Source organism: Pundamilia nyererei, unplaced genomic scaffold (assembly GCF_000239375.1).
Source record: "Pundamilia nyererei isolate P.nyererei 1_Seehausen unplaced genomic scaffold, PunNye1.0 scaffold00033, whole genome shotgun sequence".
In the NCBI taxonomy this organism is placed as follows: Eukaryota; Metazoa; Chordata; class Actinopteri; order Cichliformes; family Cichlidae; genus Pundamilia; species Pundamilia nyererei.
Genome location: NW_005187434.1, coordinates 47,619 through 60,546, shown reverse-complemented (window position 1 = coordinate 60,546; position 12,928 = coordinate 47,619). Strand labels below are relative to the sequence as shown.

The 12,928-nt window shown below is 40.7% G+C and overlaps 1 protein-coding gene across 1 annotated transcript in view; it reads left to right on the top strand.

The window, feature by feature from the left end:
- Positions 1-2,723: 2,723 nt before the first annotated feature.
- Positions 2,724-12,928, top strand: part of LOC102206074 (G-protein coupled receptor 98-like) — a gene marked incomplete at its 3' end in the record, with an annotated part of 57,056 nt that continues 46,851 nt past the window's right edge. Inside the window, exon 1 of the mRNA XM_013909877.1 lies at positions 2,724-3,109. The remainder of the gene's footprint in view (positions 3,110-12,928) is intronic.

Genomic DNA, 12,928 nt, shown 5'->3' with positions numbered 1-12,928 from the left:
GTCAACACAATATTTACGTAATGACGCTACCACACGCGACCGCAGCGCAACCTTTATTTTTTTGCCGCGAGGTGGCGCCCAACGTCAAGTAAAACTGCGTGTGCGTGTCGGGAGTGAGAACGGGTTTCTCTTGGCTGGCCTGGAAACGCCTTGGTGTTCATATTCATATTAATATTCTTATTCTTCTATGACAAAAAAGTACAAGTGTTCATTTAAAGAAATAAACAGAGCAGTAAGAGATGTTTTTTTAATTTATGTTTTTTTTAATTTTCCTTAGCCGAAGGCCGTATCGTTTGTTTTCTGACCTGGGAGTTGGATAGTCCTGGCTCAGGGACTTTTTTGGACGCCCTGTGTCACTACTGCTTCTGGCCTCTTGTTGTCTTTTGGTGTGTTTGGTGTGTTTTCAGAGGTTTCACTCAATGTCATATTGTTCATTTTCTTAACTAGGAGTCGGATAGTGCTTGGCGTCCAACTTTTTTGGCTGCTCTGTGTCACTGGTGCTTGTCCTGGCCTCTTGTTGTATTTCAGTGTGATTTCAGAGCTTTTGGTATCGCTCGAGGTCGTAACATCCATTTTCTCAACTTGGTCTTGGATAGTCCTTGAAGAAGAACTTTTTTGGATGCTCCGAGTCACTGTTGTTTCTTTTTTCTCAGTGTCTACTCTCATCCTCTTTCTCTCTGGAGAGTAGCTCTCAGAGTTGTTTTTGCTGCCTTTGGAAATCTGACTGTATTGTCTTTTCAACACAGTTTTTTCTTCACAGGTTCGTCTTTTTTTCCTTCTTGGAGAGCAGCTGTCGTCACTTCTGCAATTCTGTGCAACATAATTCGGGCCTCGCTTCCTCTTGAGTGGAAGCTGGAAATTTGTTTCATAGAAATGATAGAGTTGTTTTATTTTCTCAGTTTACACCCATGTTCATATTCGCGGTAGCTGCGAGGTTAAACTAATGGCTTTGTTTATAAAAGTACAACAGTGTACTGTTGGCTGTGAACATCGAGCCTTTATGGGGGCTAAACCCTGCCAAACGTGTCTGTAAACAGCTAGATTAACCTTAAGCCAGATAGATTCCGTTTTGTCTTAACCTCTGTCACTATGAACAGGATATAGTTAATATAGTTTACTCTACTTAAATACAGAGTAAACTGTATTATTTATATTCTGAATTACGTGTCCGTTGGTTACCACTGCTGACCCTGGGATATACAGTATAGCTAAAAAATAGTCTAAGAGACTATGCATAAAGAAAAAGAAAAAAATTGCACAATTCTAATAAGTCTGAAAGTCAATATTTGGTATGACCACATTTTCTTCAACATAGCCTGGACTCTCTTAGACAAGCTTTCTTGTAATTTCTTAAAGTAGGCTCCAGGAATAGTTCTCTAAGATTCTTGAAAGACATTCAAAGCTCTTCTTTGGATGTTTTCTGTGTTTTTTCTGTTCCGGGTGTGAGTTTACTGCATGGGAAGTGTGTTTGGTATCATCGTCACACTAAAAAAATAAAGCCGGTGCCAGAAACACTCTTTCCGCACTCTTTCTGTGTTTCATGGTGCCTCAAATTCTGACAGCAGTTCATAACTCCATAAACTTTGCCAAGTTCCCCAACACCATGTGGCTTAAATGCAGCTCAAAAATAATGACAGAGCCTCCACTGTGTTTCACAGATGGCTGGACTCTGTACATACTGAAAATGATTTGAACCAAAAATCCGAACCAAAATGTTTGGAGTAATCACTCCGCAAGACCTGTTGCCACTGATTTTCAGTCTCGTTCTTGTGTAATTTGGCATACCTCAGCTTTTTCTCCTTGTTTTCCTTCCTCATGACTTCTTGACAGCCACCTTTTCCACAGACCATTTCTGATGAGGCTTTAGTAAACAGAAGATGGATCAATCTACGGGCCAGATCCATCTCGAATGTCCTATGTGACGTCTTTGCTGGATTTATTTGTCTATTTCTAAAGGATATGATTTTCAGATACTGTTCATCTGCTGTAGATAATTTTTTTAGCCTTGCCACTTGTTCATTTTCCTCAAATATTGGCTAAAGATAGAATTTGATGTATTTATTTTTATCCGTTACGTGTAAAGACAACACTGCTTGCTCATTTGAGTTAGTTGCCTGTTTTAACCTTGAATGATTCATAAATCAGTATTAAATGGCTTATCAAATATAATTCTTAGAACATGGACAATGTACAAGGACTGGGCTGAAAATGGGTGGAAAAGCAGCCAATGCCCAGAGAAAAACTTTAGAAAAGCTGAAGAACTATTGCTCAAGAGTACTTAAAATAATTAGTAATGTATAGCAATGAATGAATGGTTTCTATTATCATTACACATAGCGCAATGAAATTTGGTTTGGTTTGCTACTGAGAAAATAAATAAATGAACTAAATAAAAATACCTAAGTTAACCAGAATAAAGCGCATAAAATTTAAAAAACGAGGTGTAGCTCAAGACTTTTGCACAGTACTGTATATATTATTGTATAAAATTGTGTGAACTGGGACCAGCTGTAAATGAAATTCCTCAGGTGCTAATTTGCAAAGTTTGTGGAGCGTATAAGTGGCAGACGACAGCGAAGAGGAGAGCGGCTCTCCATGCCTGCTCAGCTCACAAGGTGGAGCTGTTGGCCAGCACAGCGTGTGCACGGTAGTGTGCGCCCTTCAGAGACAAATGGGATTAAAACATCTTGTCTCATTAGCAGCGACCGGGAGACGAGCTCGAGTCTCGGAGTAGCTGTAAAGTAAGCTTTCTGCTCGGACAGCAGGCCGTGTTTGTACAGTAACAACAGCTACAGCTGCCACATGGCCGCAGGAGCCCGGAGTTGTGTGTAGAGAGGAGCAGGTCTCACAGAGCCGTGTCCGTCTCGGCTATTTCAGCCAGCTCCAGTCCCGTTACATGACAGACGCGCTTCTACCCACGTTGTTCACGGAGAGCTAAAAGCTGCCGAGTGGAAGGTTCGGTGTCAGATAACACGAAACGATGCAGTTACCGGCTGCTGTTTGAGAAGACGTGGAGCCGAAGATCTTCGGAGCGCACACTGATGTTATCCACAGAAATAAACATTATAGAGCACAATATTTTGGACTGAGAGGTCAAGCACGGTGTCAGGTAAGTTAACACGATTCGTGTTGTGTGCTTTTACTGAGATTTTTCTGTCTGTCAGTGTGATTTGTGAGTTATGAACGAGGATGAGTGGCGACCAGCAAAACTTTACAAGATTCATTTCACAAAGAGCTGAAGATGCGTCCGATGTGGTTTCGTGACACTCTTGTATTACAGTCTGTCAGGACAATGCAGCCGTCTTGGATTTATTTCTCAGTAAGCCAGTGAGAAATGACTGGTTCCTCCAGCCGCTAGAGTCAGCGGTGGATTAATAGTGGGAAGGATAAAGGAAACAAATGAGTAGCGATACCCCTCATCAATTATGCCAGACAGCTCAAGCAGACGCATTGTGTAAGACTATAAGAAAACGATTAAAAGTGGTTGGCCGCTGCTAATTTCTTTTTGCCCTGTGCCAAAAATACCCCTCGGTGCAGCTAATAAAATTGAAAAGCTTAAATATTGATTCAGCGCAATCAGTAGATGAATGGCCGAGTAGCCCATTGAGGACGGAGACAAACGCTTCCATGGTTACATCCAGGATCTCCAGTGTGATTACTCCGCTTTGTGTGGGTTTTCGCTCTCCCACTGAAATAAAACAACAACTGCCACACATGGTGAGCCGGGGGACCTTCTCATAGACTGACTAATCTATAGGCTTACTCGGGCCATAAGTAATCTTGGCATACTTTGAGTTGCGCACATGTGCTGCTACTGTTAAAGAAACGAGCGGCGCCTTTAGCCCCATTGTGATACTGCTTCTTTTTTGGGGGTTATTTTACGCAGATGGCTCCATAATTTACACCATTTCGTGGGGTGGGGTTTGCAGACCTTAAATAATTGAACATCTCCTCCTGATCTCTAATTGATTTGACATGATGTCATCTTCGTGCGTCCTTTGCAAATCTCTTTTGTTGCCTCCTCTGTGGTGTGGCCAGCAGAGTTAAATCCTTTTTTCTCACTGGGGAGGAAGGGTGGGGAGCTGTTTCTGTATCCATTCAGCGTCTACACCTGCTCTCCATCAGCTGTTTCTTCTGTGAATCTTTGTAGAAATTAGTAAAATGATTTAATCAATTTTTTCCCTCTTTTTTACAAAAAAGCAGAAGTTGACAGGGGGTTCACAGTTTTATTGTTTTTAACCTCCTCTCTCCATTCTCATCATTAGAAAGTCATATGTCAGAGTGAGTTTGTTTTTGCAGATTGGGGTTCTCTAAGATCCTCACTTGCTCAGAGGTCAGGTCCTTTGTTTGTCGGTGTTTATGTCATTGCCTGGCAGGGGTCAGCCCCCATTCGCCTGTGCAAGGGGCTGAATGTGATTCACTGGGCGGAAACTGTTTTACTGCTCGCCTCTCTTTCCTTCTGTCTCACCTCCCTAATGGCTGCACGGTACAAAGGGGGGCAGTGCCATAAACAGACTATTCATTGATGAAAGGTGTTGGACTGTTGCACGATGCAGAAAGGATGAGACCGATATTTTGTGGGGATGAGAGGTACTCTCGTTTTAGTGTGTGGGGATAGAGCGAAAGAGTGGATGAAGGCACCATGCAACAGGCTACCCCCACCCCCACACACCCCCCATTGAATCACTTGCTTCACAAGATATGTGAAGCACATCTTTTGTCTATCTCTCTTTGATTGAATGAAATTTGTGAAGTTTAATTAGAACAATGCATGACGTGAAGGCTACTATCTGTGAACAGATGCCTGTGATCTTTTTGTTTGCTTTTATAAGCAGACAGTATAAAAAAAGTTATTTTGTTTTCATCCACAGTTTTGTGCTTTACTAAACCATCTTTTTGCATGGTAAAAACACAGGATAGTAAAGAAATGTGTAAAGAAAAAGAGTGGATTCAGTCAGTATAAGTTAAAACTATTGTTTTATGGTCAGGTTGTCATTTCATCACCTTGAAAGGGCACCGACTTTGAAATGATCACGTCTTTGAGGCAGATTCTTATTCTTCACATTGAACTTGGCGTTATGCAAGGATCTGGTGTGAAACATGAAAACAAATTCCTAAAACAGTTGTTAGAATAAATGTTTTTGGGTCAATTTAAAGCTAAAATGCGAAAGGTTTCTCCATACCTTTAGTATGGAAAATATCCAAAAGACATGCAGCTCAATTTAACAATGTTTCCACTAACAATCAAAGACATGACTTTTTGGATTTAAGCTTTTTCTGTTTTGTGTATAGTGACTGGATTACAGTAATGAATAGGGACAATTTCTGACCCTTTGGGGTGAATGTCCTCAAGCAGGAGTTTTTTCAAATTGAACTCTTTCAGTTTTTGATATTATTCCAGTGTGTTTCATATCGATTACACAACAGCTGACACTGTTGGGAAGATCGTTTTAATAGGATTTTCATCTCCCTTAGGAGACATTGAAAAGGTACAGAGAACATAAAATGCAGGACAGTATTTGATTAAAAAAAGTAAATAAAGTAATCTGTACCGTTCATATTTGATGTTGAGATCTTGTTGTATGTCCTTTTGTCTAATTAACATTCAGCATGCTCCTTCTGGCTTCTCAGCAACAAGTGAGACTGGAGCTATGCTAACTTCAAATGTCGCCCTGCTTTTTATCTGAACGTTGATCATTATGTCTAATACTTCATTGCCTGGTCTGGTGAAGCAAGCTTAAGATTTTCTAAACTGACGAATTCGAGCCATGAATAATTGTCTTGAAATGTTCTCTCTCTGTTTTACTGTTTTGTACTTTGTTTTTAAAAAGTAATTTGACAGTTGGTGCTTACACACGGGAAACAGGATCATGGTTTAGTAGCTGTTGTCTTTGGAGCAAAGACACAGGAAAGCGGTGGCCTTTCAGTGATGTCCAGCAATCCTGAGGTCTCTTTAGCGGGCCTAACCAACCACATATTGTTCCCAGTGAGAGGATTCTAGTACGGTCACCGCCGTGAGCTCTCAGCTGTGACCTCTACATCACATTTCACAACCACAAGCTCATTACATACACACAGACACATACACACACACACACACACTTGTACTTTTAGAGTTATTGTTATAGTGTCTTCTCTAGGAGCGAAAAGGAGACCTTGTACTTGTTCATCTGTTGACCATCTCCATTCCAGGACTAAACTTGAACCTGACCTTTTTGGTGGTAAATCAGATAGATTTCAGAGCCTTTACTACCTGCTGTTCTAACTCTGATGCATGACCAGTTCTTCTAAAATGTTACAGAATTATCAATACAAAATATCAGTTTCGTTTTGTAGTATTTACACTACATTCAATTTTAGCTACATTTCTGTCCTTGCAAGTTCAAGCTGGTCTGTTTCTTTTTATCTAGCAAACAGCATGGAAAATCTGTGCACAGCAAAATTTCCTCAGATATCAAAACATAGGGAAAAGTACAAGAACATTCTGGAAGGCTGTGTCCTTTGTTTCACATTAGCTTGGCTAGACTTTGTACAAGTTAAATGGCGCTTTAAAGAGTACTGAAAACATTTTCTTTTCACCAGTCATCGAATAATGTGTTATTCCAAAGCTCCACAGATTTATTTGATGATTACATCTTTGGTTGTTCATTATTGATTCCATTCTTTTAAACATGAAGACCCCACCTGGATCCCTTTGTCTGGCGATAAATCCACACATGTTAAAATCCACGTGGAGCCATGTGGAAAGCATCCTGTGGTGCCCTCCGCCCGTGGTGCAAGTCACAGCCTCACATTTGGCTGGAAGGACATCATGGATATCTAACCTTATACTGTTTCTTTTTTGTAACCATCATTTCTCCTTTCTAATGACTTTACTTGTGTTACGTGTGTCTGAGTCTGAAAGAGCGTGAAAAATAATGAGCTTCAGAAAAGCAGTGTCCTGTCCATATAAAACAAACCGATCGAAGTAGGTCACCAATGTTTTACATCTACAACTCCTGGAAAAACGTTTGGCATCACCGCTCTTAAGTTTTTTACTTTGAAGCACATACACAGACCACAGATATGATATAAAAACTACTTTTGTTTGATTGCTGAAGATTCTGGCTTCGTGAAATTCATGTAAAACAGGTCAGTTGTTTTTCAGATTAATGACATTTTTTTCCAGATCAATCTGACAAAGAAATTATGCAAAATAATGTTGGCTGTTCCCAGTCACCCGTGTCTAAAATGTCTAAAAAGTATGGGAACATTATAAAAGGAAAATATACTAGTAGATGGAAGATGTCACAGCATCAGGAGAGAAAACTCAAAGCAATACTGTATGTCTTGAAAATGCACAAGTAAACTGATGAAAAGCAAATGGGGAGAAACATGTTTGTCTGTCATATACCTGAAATGGGCTGAATGAAATGGGATTTACATACAGAAAAGTGAAACTAAAACCAGCATTACCACCTAAACAGAAGAAAACAAGGTTACAGCGGGCTACAGGGAAGTGATCAAAGACTGCGTTTGATTGGTTTGGTTGAAGGTGATGTTTAGTTATGAATTACAGGTCTGCACTGGCCAAGGAGATTATGCTGGGACTTTAGTCTGGTGTCATTCCAGTGAAACATAACAATGGCACGCTTTAATCTGTCAAACAGTATCCGTGCTAGCTTGATACACAGTGTTGCTTTTCATTAATGAAGTCCCTTTTTTTTTTTTTTTTTGAATGAACATCCTTCAAGTGTGGTGATTCCATAGAGTTTTTTTTCTTTATTTATCCACTAACCCCCTAGTTTCTGTGTAAGACCCATCATTTTACATTTCATTTGCACAAACTTTCCTTCTTTGTTTATCTCTCACTGCTCTCATTGCGCCGCTGTTCATCAAGTCAGAAGAATTCCTCGTATGTTTGTGTGGTTGATCCAAGCGTGCCCGAGAATGTGGTGGGTGTGGTTCTTTACGTAAAAAGATGTGCACATCCACTTTCTCTCATTGTCTGGGTATATGTTTAAGAAAAGGTTTTTAAAAAAGCCAGAAAATTGTCATGTTTTGTTGTATGGACACTGGACAGGACCCACAAACATGAACACGTGCACCGTCTCAAATTCACTATTACATAATACGTTGGTTGTTTTGAATCACAACAAAGTTGATTAACAGCTTCATTTGAGCCATGATCACCATTTATTTTTACTGGTTTTGGTATTTTTCTCTAATAAATGAAATTTCTTGACCCGAGTCGTTCAGGAATTTGCTTCAGCCTCACCGTCTGGCCCTTAGTTTTCAAGAGGCTACAACAGCCTGAAAAAGGGGCTGTCCCACACCTACTGTAGTAAGGACGTGTATAGTGTGTGTGTCCTTATTTAAAAGTGATAGAGGAGAGCTGGGAGAATAGAAGGGAGTCTGAATGGGAAGATTTGGATTCTGCAGGAGAGGAGGCTAGCATGCCAAAAAGTGGGAGAAACAAAACAAAAAAAAAGAACTGTGGCAATGTCAGAAATGCACATAGAACACAAAAAGGAGCATGAGTGAACAAAAGCCTTGCTCCTTAAAATTGTGTGCTGGTCAGTGAATCGTAAAGTCCCGCTTCTTCTCCAATGAAAATACACCCCCGTTCTGGGTTGCCTCTCTGTTTTGTGAACTCTTTTGAAATGCAATTAGCATTTCATCCAGGCCCAACCGGTTACATGCAAGGAAGTAATACCCTTTCTAATTTGGCCCTTTGGTCTGTGAAGCTATGGAGAGCGCAACCTTGTTTAATCCTCTGAAAGTGTTTTTCTGTCTGCCTCCAGCACTGTCTGTCATACAGGCTAATCAGTCAGCCAATGCTCAAACTGGAAAGCCCACTAAACTGCTTGCACACTGGTCCCTACTCAATTGGAACCACTTTCTTTTTTTCTATATCCTTTCCTTCACACTAAGAAGAAGAAAAATCTCTTGTTTTTGGTTGGGGACGCAAGATGCCATTGGCTCCACTTAAGAGCAGCCGACCACGGCCATATGGACAATACCTCAGGAGATTTCTCCCTCTCTGTGTTTCCTTTTTCACAGCAAAATGCACTTGATTGGCAGTCTCTTGCCCCTGAAGGAGAAATGCCTGGTTTGAAAAGTATCGTCTGACAATAGCTGGAGGGCTGACCTCATGCATTTTTGTTCTTTAGAAAAGTATTCATTGAACAGTTTTCTAAGTCCTCTAATGTGGAATGGCATAATTTTGTTGCAAATCAGCCCATCCTGACTTCACAAAAAACACTTTCTCCATTCTTGTTGGACTAATTTTAAGTTTTCTGTTTTTCCCCCTTCAAATAAATAGGATTCTTTTTTTCTTTTGCGTAGAGCCCTCTAAAATAAGCCCAGTGAGTAATGCCGAGTTTTTGTTAGATTTAATGATGTATGTTTTAACTCTACTCGCTTATTAAGTTTCTTAATTTCCTCACCCCAACCTCTCCGTATGGCGAGAACATTCACTGATCTAAAAATACATGTAGAAAGTACATGTGAAGTGCAATTATGGGCTTGTGAGTTGACCGGGAATGACAGCCGCGGCTACGCTGGGCTGAGAATGGACGGTGGGTGGTTTCTGACATTCGGCCCGACACACACTGGCCTGGTGGCATCACTTAGTGTGGAGAACAACTCCAACAGAGACCAAACCAATAAACAGATCAGAGGAGACTCTATGGTTTGGGGCTAAATACATAACAAATGCAAACTAGCATTTTACAGCAGCTACTCTATTAAAAGGAATATCCTGCTTATGCATATGAATTAAATTAAATGGCGATATTATTAATAGGTTTTTTATTCTGTTTTTGGTTTGTTTCATTTTGTGTTAAATGTGGTAGCCTTATATGAATTTTGGCAGCTCATTTTTAACCCAACTCTGCTTATTAAAGCTTAAATTATGAGTTGCTCATATTTTGCATAACCTCTGAATAATAAATTGCTCAATCTGTCCACAGGGCACTTCCACTTTCCAGTGTTTACAACACTGAATGGTTGGTTTAGCAGGCTATAAATAAAGAGCAGTACACATAAAGGCTTAATATCAGCTCTTATGGTATGCCTCTTTTTCTGCCAAACCATCTGTCTGTTTGTCGCTGTTTACTTTATCTGTTTATCTTGATTAGTATCATTTATTCGGTCTATTTGCGTGGTCTGTCTTTAGTGTGAATTTTTACTGAGCAGACACACAAGCATTCCAGGAACACTGTTATATTAGTTGATGTTAATGACAGAGCAGTTTCTTTTTGTGGCCAGACTGACTCCAGATCACCAACCCGAGCTGTAAGATTGATGCATGAGATCCTACCACAGGCCTCCTTGTGTCAGAAATCTCTAGACGGCTTTGTGTTAGCATATGTGTGTGTATCCATGTGTGCGTTTAGTGAGCAGGCATATATATATATATATACAACCACATAGCCTTCACCATGTCACCATGGGCGTCTCAGGCTCAGGGAAGCCTCGGGGCAGGGATGCTGCATGGGAAAGCCCTTGATTAAAACTCGACAGACTGTTATCCCACAATATCCTCAACCAAAAAGGAAGTAAGGGTATTGCTTTCCACTTTTACAACTTGCAGTACTAAGTAGTCTCCTCTAAATGATGAGAAGAAAAGCAGAGCGCTTGATTGTGGTTTCAGAGGCTAGGATTTTTTCTTTACTAAGCTTCCAGTAGTGAAAAGGGTTGACAGATGCTGTCTTTGATAAGTCGAAAAAGACAAATTTCCTATATATGAACAGAAGAGAAAAATTTAACTCAGTCACTGTCAAACATTAGAGTCTGTAAGAACACTGAAAAACTACTTGAGTTGAAGCCTGCAAGCTTCATGTACCTTGTGTTAGATATCAAACACACCCTCCAAATTTGGCTGTTTGTTTCAGCTCCAGAACGTCCTATCTGACCCTCACTGCTGCCTGCTGGTTCAACCCCTCCACCTCCTGAACGCGTGCCTGTAGGGTCCAAGGGAAGGAATATTTTGGAGCCCAACTAATCTGCACTGCCCTAATAAACCATTGCAAACAGAAGTAATTTGACATAATATTTGACAGCATTTATTTCTTTAACTCAGTCACCTGACTTACTGCAGCTGACACACGGTGAATCTTGCACTGTCACGCTTACTACCGCTGTAAAGTCTTAGGCTTATAATGAATAATTGATGTTAAAGATTACAACGCTGAGGCCACTGTCAGGAGAAACTCTAGAGATATCAGCAACAAGCTCTGACCCCAGGAGCAGCCCTGCAACCAGACACCTCCTCAGCACCTCTGATAGGGATATCCAATAGATCAGTCAGTGTGTGTGTGTATGTGTGTGACTGCAAATGATCCGATGTAACAGTTTTTTACGAACTGGGCTCCTAACACCAGGTTGCCACCAGTTTTCCTTTTGTTTTTTTTGCAAGAAGGGCTGAGAGGTGTTGGGGCCAGAATACCACTTCCTATCACAGATATTGTAGCTGTGATTCATCATGGTGCTTTTTATGTTTGAGCGTGTTTATTTGGGTATCAGGTGATGATGTGTGCATTACTGAGATAACTAAAACAAAGTTTGTCTCCATGAAAAATGAACTTATGAGATGAGTGAATACTGAGTGATTGGATGGTGAACTCATGCCCCGTATACAGTAGAGCATATGTGTGTTGTTCCATTTGCCTTTGATCTGAGCTTAACTTTTGAGTGCTAAGCAATGTTGTAGCTCAATGTCCACATACTGAGATACTTTCCTGGCAAAGCCTGCTTATGTAAAAGTAATCTGGAAGTATTATTCACTGCTCAGAAATGATTACAGTGAACAACAGGTTTAGGAATTTTTATTTTTTTAAAGAATTATTCTGCATTGTTCCAGGCCAAAGGTTAATTTTTTACTTTAGCTTATTAGTGCAAAATTGTGCTTTACTATTTAGAAAACACTACATACTGCAGCGCTACCTATTTACTAGGTGCAGTTTGTGTTCCAGGAAGTAATGTAATGCAGTAGGAAGGAAAGTAAGTGAGTAGACCGTAGTCAGGATCATGGGGTAAGTCAATAAAAGCAAATTTGGATGTTCACATTGTGCGGCCTCTTTAGTTGTGGGGCTTTCTGTGGCTTTATCTGTCAGATTTAAGAGCCCTCAGCTCAGCTGTCATCTTTTCAGATTTGGGTCCAAGATATTTGTGATGGACAGTGTGTTTTCTCTCCCGTGTCCTGGACTGTCACCCAGTTAGCTATCTGAGCTTTCAGACCGAGCTTTATGGATGCATGCTGACTTAGGCTGCTCTGCCAAATACATCAATATATGAAAACTGGTTTGTGTGTGTGTGTGTGTGTGTGTTTGCAAGAAAGAAACTGTGTCTCTGCGCACCTCTCTACATGAACTGTGACTCCCAGTCTTATCAATGTCAAAGGTCTGCGCCAGGCACTCCATGCCGCCTTTAGCTGTGACAGACAGATCCTAGGGGCCCCTTAAACCCCTGGGGTCAGAATTGGCACAATGCGTGATGCCAGCACAAAAACTGCCCTGCTGCTTATAGAACAGACCTGTGCCATCCACACAGCATCTGCTTTGTATTAGGCCCTTTGAAGGAAGTGCGGCATCTGGGTCAGTGGATGTGAAAGGGCTGCCCTCTGTTTTGACGTGGGGTTGCTAGGAGGGTAGAGGGTTGGATGCTTGCTAACATCCATCAAAAATGATGGTTTAAATAATGTGAGGCAATCATTGGGAAGGTTGGAAATGAGGTTTTGGTACATAACGATTGAGCAAAGATGTGGGATCTCAGACTATTTGAGAACTGAAAGCAATATAACATTGGAAGACTGAGACTGACTACGGTATGTTGCATTCTCTACAATAACACTTTGAAGATTTTCTACAAAGTTTACAACCTGTGGCCAGACCAAACTAGACATTTGGTGACTTTACTGTCTCATATAACTTAATTAGGCAGGCAA